The sequence below is a fragment of the Panthera onca genome, chromosome F2 (genome assembly GCF_046562875.1).
Source record: "Panthera onca isolate mPanOnc1 chromosome F2, mPanOnc1 haplotype 2, whole genome shotgun sequence".
Lineage (NCBI taxonomy): Eukaryota > Metazoa > Chordata > Mammalia > Carnivora > Felidae > Panthera > Panthera onca.
The window spans coordinates 47,241,943-47,250,093 of NC_138356.1; the positions used below are offsets into that span (position 1 = coordinate 47,241,943).

General features: G+C 47.6%; 1 long non-coding RNA gene across 1 annotated transcript; it reads left to right on the plus strand.

Moving 5' to 3' along the window:
- The first annotated feature begins 3,515 nt into the window (after positions 1–3,515).
- Positions 3,516–5,297, plus strand: LOC144615075 (uncharacterized). The gene is made up of 3 exons (XR_013553459.2): positions 3,516–4,105; positions 4,509–4,696; positions 5,195–5,297. It is a non-coding gene; the product is annotated as an uncharacterized LOC144615075 (long non-coding RNA).
- The last annotated feature ends 2,854 nt before the right edge of the window (positions 5,298–8,151 follow it).

Here is an 8,151-nt window from a genome sequence, read left to right on the forward strand (position 1 = left end):
ACAGCTCTGTGCTCTGCCTCCAGTCCCCACATGACTAACCAGACTGGACCACGCAGAGTCGGGAGGCCTGAAGGGTCAGCCTTAGTGCCTACCCACCACATTTTTCGGTGTCTTTTTCTTCAGTCTCTTTAGCCACCAATTTATATCCTGGGTCCTGTTCTCAAAGGGCTTTGCTCTCCGGCATGACAAGCCACAGCCCCTCAAGGGGAATTACAGCTGTGTCTCCTAGAAGAGGAGGGGGCGGTGAGGAGCACTTGGCCAGTGCCCCACAACGCCTCCTGGCCATTTGCAATCCCCACACACCGCTCCAGCTTCCACCAGCCAGCCCTGGTATCTTCTTGCTGCCTAGGGACGTCCGCTCGCCCTGGAGAGCCACCTGCTAACAGATGGAAGGTTGAGAGCAGCCCCAAGGCAGCATCCTGCAACCAGTGACTGATGAGCACCGGGGAAGGACCCCCTGGTCTCCACCCCTTTGAGGCGAGCTACCTCTGAACACTGCATTTGACACCAGCCCCAGAGTTTCCCTGACGGGATTAAGTGACCCCACACTGGTAGCTGGCTAGATCGCAGATCCTTTATGAGCTGCCTTCCTTTTCTTGTCTTTTTCCCATTTCCGTCTTTTTTTTTTTTTTTTTTTTCTTTTTGGCACCTCCCAAATACACTGCGATTGAGTTCTTGTCTCAGTGTCTTGCCTGTGTCCGCTTTAGGGGGAACCCAAACGATCAGAGTGGATGTATGAAGAGCCAAAAGAAGGATTCTTGGGGAGTGGGAGTCCAAATTCTGCTTTCTTAACCGGAAATGGCACAGTCTGACGCATACACGGGAATGGATGGGAACGATGGGACAGAACACTTGAAATGGAAATTATCCAGCAAAATCAGAGAGGTTTAGCTACCATCCTGACAGCACATAATGGGAGGACAGACGCTGCTCCGGGCATCTTAGGCCAAAGGAAGCGTGTGGCTTCCTGTCATTAAGCCAAGGTCATACAGGGGAGGACAAGCCTGTAAGACTTGGGCTTACTTAGGCCCCTACATATATTTTTTTTCAATATATGAAATTTATTGTCAAATTGGTTTCCATACAACACTCAGTGCTCATCCCAAAAGGTGCCCTCCTCAATACCCATCACCCACCCTCCCCTCCCTCCCACCCCCCATCAATCCTCAGTTTGTTCTCAGTTTTTGACAGTCTCTTATGCTTTGGCTCTCTCCCGCTCTAACCTCTTTTTTTTTTTTCCTTCCCTTCCCCCATGGGTTTCTGTTAAGTTTCTCTCAAGATCCACATAAGAGTGAAAACATATGGTATCTGTCTTTCTCTGTATGGCTTATTTCACTTAGCATCACACTCTCCAGTTCCATCCACGTTGCTACAAAGGGCCATATTTCGTTCTTTCTCATTGCCATGTAGTACTCCATTGTGTATATAAACCACAATTTCTTTGTCCATTCATCAGTTGATGGACATTTAGGCTCTTTCCATAATTTGGCTATTGTTGAGAGTGCTGCTATAAACATTGGGGTACAAGTGCCCCTATTAGGTCCCTACATATTGTTGGGGCTCATTCTGGCAGAACATCTGGAGCACATTCTAACTCTTCTCTCTGGTCTCACCAGATTCTTTTTTTTTTTTTTTTCTTTAATGTTTATTTATCTTTGAGAGAGAGAGAGAGAGAGAGAGAGAGAGAGAGAGAGAGAAAGCAGGGGAGGGGCAGAGAGAGAGAGGGAGACAGAATTCGAAGCAGGCTCCAGGCTCTGAGCTGTCAGCACAGAGCCCGATGCGGGGCTCCCACCCACAAACTGTTGAGATCATGACCTGAGCTGAAGTCAGATGCTTAACCGAACGAGCCACCCAGGCGCCCCCCACCTTTTCTTTTTTAACCAGGCTTCGTGCCCAGCACAGGGCTTCAACTCACCACCCCGAGATCAAGGCCTGAGCTGAGATCAAGGGTCAGAGCTTAACCAACTGAGCCACCCAGGGTGCCCCCAGATTCTTGAATAAAAACCCTTCTATACATGGGAGTCATTCTCATGGAGGCCAGACTACCATTGCTTAGGCTAGGTCGCTATTTCTTGGCTCAGTAGAAGGGAAAGCAGAAGATGGGAACTCGACTACATGGGCTCTTTTTAAACTCCTGTGTATGAGAGTCTGTGCTAGGAGCCAGGAGGGATTCAGGAAGAATGCGACCTGCCCTCATGGAGCCCCCAGTCTGAGCAGAGACACAGGCAGGGCACCCGCTCACCCACTAACTGCAGACAGAGCCACATGAAACTTCTCCTAGAGTATCTGGTCTACCAAAGTGCTGATAGAGGGCAGAGAGCAATGACCAATTTCAATTCATAGGGTTGAAAAAGACATCCTGTATCGGGTGAATGGAAGTAAACCTGCCAGCAGAAGGTCAGAAGCATAGGAGGAGCTCCCTAACCTTGATTCACATCTAGGATCTTTTCCACATTGAGAATTCTGTAAGCATTAGTGCACAGAGACTGTCTTGTAGACCTTTGATGAGCTATAACTACAGTTATCTGCAAAATGAAAGGCAAAAAGCCGAGGGTCTATTTGTAGCTCAATCACCAAACACTGGGAGGATCCGGATCTGCCTGGTATTATCCGGATTGGCCGTCCTTGCTGCCAGAGAAGGGCGTACGGTTGCCTACCACCCATCTCACTTGGCTGTGATGGCCACGGCATCCCAATCCCAGATACCAGACCTGCAGTAAGGGAGGTTACCTCTCCAGGAAGGAGCCAGAACACAAGTGGTGGCTTTAGTACCAGCCTCTACGGCCTTTGCTGCCATGCGCTGTATTCCGGTGACCCCCGGAAGGGACCGCATTGGAGGATGGGTTCCTGTAGGGAGACATCTTGGCAAAGGAAGACGTCTCTCCCATTTACAGGGAAGGGATCGCTCTGTGGTGCCCGGAGATGGGGGAATCCTAGGGTATGTGACGGGGTGGGAAGGAAAACGGGCTGGGGAAATGTCGGATTGTCGGAGGCCAAGTTCAAGAGCACCACGTGAAGCCGTGCGAGCCTGGGTGAGCTGTCTTCATTTTGAGATTCAGGGGAGCGCTGGCAGCCTGCACCCTGGGAATTCTCCCCAACCCTCCCACACAGCGGCAGGAAAGATGCATTGCGTGTTTGCTGCCTGACTGCTGCCAGGCGAGGAGGCTCCCGCTCTAGCTGAGCAGCCCTGCAAGAACATGGAGCCGTGGATGGGTGTGTGGGAGTCGGGGGAAGAGGGGGGAGGACCTTCGGCCCTCCTAATAGGCAGAGGGGCGGGCAGCTGTTTAAGGAGGACAGACAGAGGGGGAGGGTGACAGAGCTAAGGCAAAGGTCACTGCTGGCTGCTTTATCTAGCTAGCTTGCTCTGAGGAGGCCGGGAGGCCATGATCTGTAAGCTCTGGTGTGTGTGTGTGTGTGTGTGTGTGTGTGTGTGTGTACACGCACATGGCGTTGTGTGTGTGTGTGAGAGAGAGAGAGACAGAGAGAGAGAGATAGAGAAAGAGGGAGGGAGAGAAGTCATGAGAAAGTAACTTAGGGAAACCGGCAATACTTGTCTTTAGCAACTTTTCACTAATCAAAAGTACTTTCATTCATTTCACAAATGTGAAAGGTGATTTACTTATGAATTAGATTCTTGGGGTTTCCTGTTGGTTTGTTTAGAAGACGTGAGGGAGTGGAAACATTTGCTGGGACAATCATTTCTCCTCTGTTCCTCGCCAGGGAGAAAACAAGTCCTTAGAGAAGAACGTTCTTTTCTCCTCGCTTTCTACTCAGCCCATGACTTCTTGCCACTGCAATTGTCTTCTCTCCTGACCTTGTTCTCCTCCTTGCTGTCAGTTTACTCTGTGGAATCACTGACTCAGTCAGTCAGCCTGTCCGTCGGTCAGTCCACACACATATATACCAGGTGCTAGTGTCTGTGGGTGGATGCCATTAAATAAGCAGATTATAGTTTTCACTTAGTCTAAGGAAGAGTTTTCCAACAGTCAATTCACTACTAAAAGGAGCTCGCCCTCCATGAGGGAAAATGTGTGACTGCTTGAACCAGCAACAGCCAGCTAGGATGCTTCTGGAGGATTCTTGCATCATGCGTGGCTTGGCTAAGGTAATACCCGAGGTTCCACCCAATGCTGAGAGTCCATGATTTGCTTGTGATAATTTTTTTTTTAACGTTTATTTATTTTTGAGACAGAGAGAGACAGAGCATGAACAGGGGAGGAGCAGAGAGAGAGGGAGACACAGAATCTGAAACAGGCTCCAGGCTCTGAGCTGTCAGCACAGAGCCTGACGCGGGGCTCGAACTCACGGACCGTGAGATCATGACCTGAGCTGAAGTCGGACGCTTAACCGACGAGCCACCCAGGTACCCCTGCTTGTGATAATTTTTAATGGAACTGAATAGACACCGAGGAAAGACTGTGGTCCCTAACTTGGATTTCCCCCCTCAACTCCAAAGCGATCAAGCACAACAAAGTAAATGTTCACACTGATCTCTGCTCTCTCTCCAGCATTGGATGACTTACCATCTGTCTAGACTGAGCCGAAGGGGTGAGAAAAAGCGCAACGTGAATTCTCTAGAGTGGAGACACCGTGGAGAGGAGACAGGGCCCGTGATGATGCTTCCTCTGATATGCCCAGGCCGTGGCTCGATTCACCCCCCAAAAAAGGCACGCGTCCTCCTCAACCAGAACGAAAGGTAACGATCGAAAATGAAGGACCGGGTGAAAAGACAGAAAACTGAAAACAAGCAGTTTTCTAACCAGAAATCTGGCAGCTTCTCCAAATCACAGTGGGCAGAGTGAAGCGGGGTTTCACTTCAGGTCAGCTCGATTCGCTCTCACGGGCAAGTTTTGCGCATTCCCACTACATGAGTCTGCACTTTGGGGACGGGGAGACTGAGCTCCACGACTCTTCCCCGAGCAAATGAACCTTCTTGCCTGCCCGTCCTGAATCCCCAGGCCTGTGCAGGGGGGCTTTCTTTCCGGAGCCTTCGATGCCTTCTCTGGGCCCGGTTACCATTCTCATCACAAAAGGATGCCGGCCATAGATCTCCATGATGAACATGGGGATTATAATAAGCTGTGATTTTAATAATCCTTCCAAAGATGAAGAAATTCTTGGTGGAACCCACCCTTCTCTTGACTCTGTTCACGAATTAAGTATAAATCTGTATCTTTCCCTTTTCCTCCGTCAGAGTGCTGTTCTATAAAACTGCCGTTAATCAGGGAGAATTGACAATGGAAATGTCTGTCAGAAAGACCGTTCTTACAATTGAGACCTAGCCTGTTGTAGGAGGTAAGGTAATTTCTTCTCAAGCTTCTGGTATCCAGGGAGAAAAAGGAACAACAAAACAACGTCTGTTAATAAAGGTGTGAGAGTCTCTGGGTATTTTCTGTTAGTCAAGAGACCTCAAGGAAGGTTAATTCTGGGCTGAAAGCAAACCTTTGTCGAGGATTTCATTTTAGAAGGTTCAAAAGACACCAGGGAGAGAGGGAGAACAAGAGGCAGGAAGAGGCATGCACAGAAAGAGGGAGAGAGATGAAGGGAGGGAGAAGCAGGAGAGCCTGGCCTTGCTGAGATGTCACAGGAGAGAGTCACAGATACAGGTTCCAGCAGTTTGATCACTGGAAAAATGTCTGTTAAGAGTTGATGCAATGGAAGAGAGAAATTTCTGGATTTATTACTTTTTTAAAGGTGTGCCTTTGCTCCCGCTGCTCTGTTCACCTGGGATGCCCTATTCCTGTCCAGCTTTAGCCTCTCTGTTCTAAAAGGGGCTCAGTTCAAATGCCTCCTCCTCCACGAAGACTTCCTGGGTATCTCTAGTTACATATACAGTTGCTTCGTTTTCTGTAGGTCCCTAGCAGTTTTTTTTCCATTAATTGTTTTTATATCTAGTCATGGCAAAATACACATAACATAAATTTTACCATCTTAAACATTTTTCAGCATACAGTTCAATACTGTTAAGTGTATTTATATTGTTGTGCAGCCAATCTCCAGAACTTTTTCATCTTGCAAAACTGGAACTCGGTACCCATTAAGCATCACCACCCCGTTCTACTGACCACCACCATTCTACTTTTCATCTCAATGAATTTGACTACTTTAGATAGTCAAATAAGTGAAAATCATATGTGAAATCATACAGTATTTGTCTTTTTGCAATTAGCTTATTTCACTTAGAATAATGTCCTTAAGGCTCATTCAAGTTAGTTGCATGTATCAGGATTTCCTTCATTTTTAAGGAATATTAATTTGATTCTATTTTTCTAATGGCATTTATGACATGTGGTCTTATTTTCAAGCAACATTTGCACATTATACCTCTCTTGCAGAATTCTAGATCTTTGGAGGACAGGGTCTGAGTCTCCACACAGTTGAGTCCCACTGTACCTATTAGCCCAGTTCTTGGCAGAGAATTGGTGCTAATTTATTGAGAAGATCACAGGACACATGCTCTTTGTCTTGAGTGGGCTCTTTAGAGCTCCCAGTCTCTCAATAACCACATCCCGCGAAAGACTCAACAGACGTTTAAACCTTTCCATGTCATCAAGCTGAGGTGAGCAGAAAGGGATTGGCACCAACCATTTGGGGCTGCTCTTACCGCACAGCCTTGAATCAGTCCTGTGTCTTCTCTTGACTTGAGCCTTCTACTTCCTTTTGGCAGGCATCTCCTTTGGGACAGGACAGTGGGCCCAATCTTAAAAGAACAGAAAGTAGGAGTAAGAAAGAGTAAGGGGAGAAGGGAAGAGTTCACACAAGAATGCAAGCTGATAATTAGATTTAGATTTTCCATCCTGCTAACTCTCTGGTTGTGTCATCACTTTTAATACGTATCTTCTGATAAAGATGGGGTGGTAATGGGGGCAGAGGACTGGGGGGGGGGTAATGTTAATAATCACACTAAGTATTCTTTCCTGCCCTCTCCCCCAGGTTGTCACTGTAGAAGACAGCTTTTTTCCAACTCAGGAACAGCAAGGGAAGCCTTGCTACAATTTGATTTGGGAGGTTGGAGAACTAAATGCAGCTTTATGTTTGGTCTATAATAGCTATTTTTAGAGTTACTTTAGTTAGCTTGTCTTAAAGCCCTGCCTTTCCCTTTGTCCTTCCACTGTCATTTGTAAGAGGGGATCATGGAACAAACACAGGCATTGAGCCCAGCAGTCTTGGGTTCTACTGGTGATGTAAACTGGGGTGGGCCAATTCACCTCACTGAACCTCAGTTTCCTTACCTGTAAAATGGGGAGAAATACCCCCCTCCCTCCCCAGGCTTTCCTGATGATTCAATAAGGCCATGAATATTAACTGCCCGGTCTGGCATACAACAGTTGGATAATACATGTGAATTTCCTTCCCTTTTCCTGAGTTGACCTGATGTCCCTCTTTTCCAGGCTGTGGCTGAATTGGCTTCATTTGGATCCTTGACTCCACATAAGCCACATTCGCTGCACTGGTTTTGTCTCTTTCTTAGCAGCCCATGACCCCCAAGGAAACCCTATGGCAGCTCCTCCTGTTTTGCGATGCCTGGATCATTAGAGAAGAGTATTGTGGTGTGGGATAAGGCTCTGTTCAGGCCTAATAGAACCTTGTTGGGAGATGGAGTTTTCAAGCCTACACGGGAAATCACAGAAGAACAAACCACCACGGTTCAATTTATTTGCCAAATGATTTATCTCCATGGTAGGCAGCAGGCTCTGTGTTTGTACATTGCTTGGAGTGCTGGAGCCTACCTAAAGAAGGCCCTTTATTTTTTTTGACCCACGTCACCTTTATTAGCAAAGCCTAGTCCTAAGGGTCAGCAAACGGGTAGGAGCTCAGCCAGCCCAGAATGAGCAGAAATATGAAAGCAGTTTCTGCCAGAGTCTAACAGAGCCGGTACCCTCGTTGACCCAGAATGCCAAAACCGATGGCCTGTTGATGAGAAAAAGTACACGGAATGTGTTTGAGTTACCTTGGTCCTTCTCATTTAGGTGTCATTGCATTTATCTGGAGCACAAAAGAGCTGTACTTTGTCACTTTCTCCCATCAAACTCTCCCCCCCCCCCCCCACACACACACACTTCAGAGAAGAAAACAACTGCTTCCTGCAAGGTGGCGGTAATCAAGGCGTCAGGGAAGTACCATTGGAGTCTGGCCTTAAAAGATGGGAAG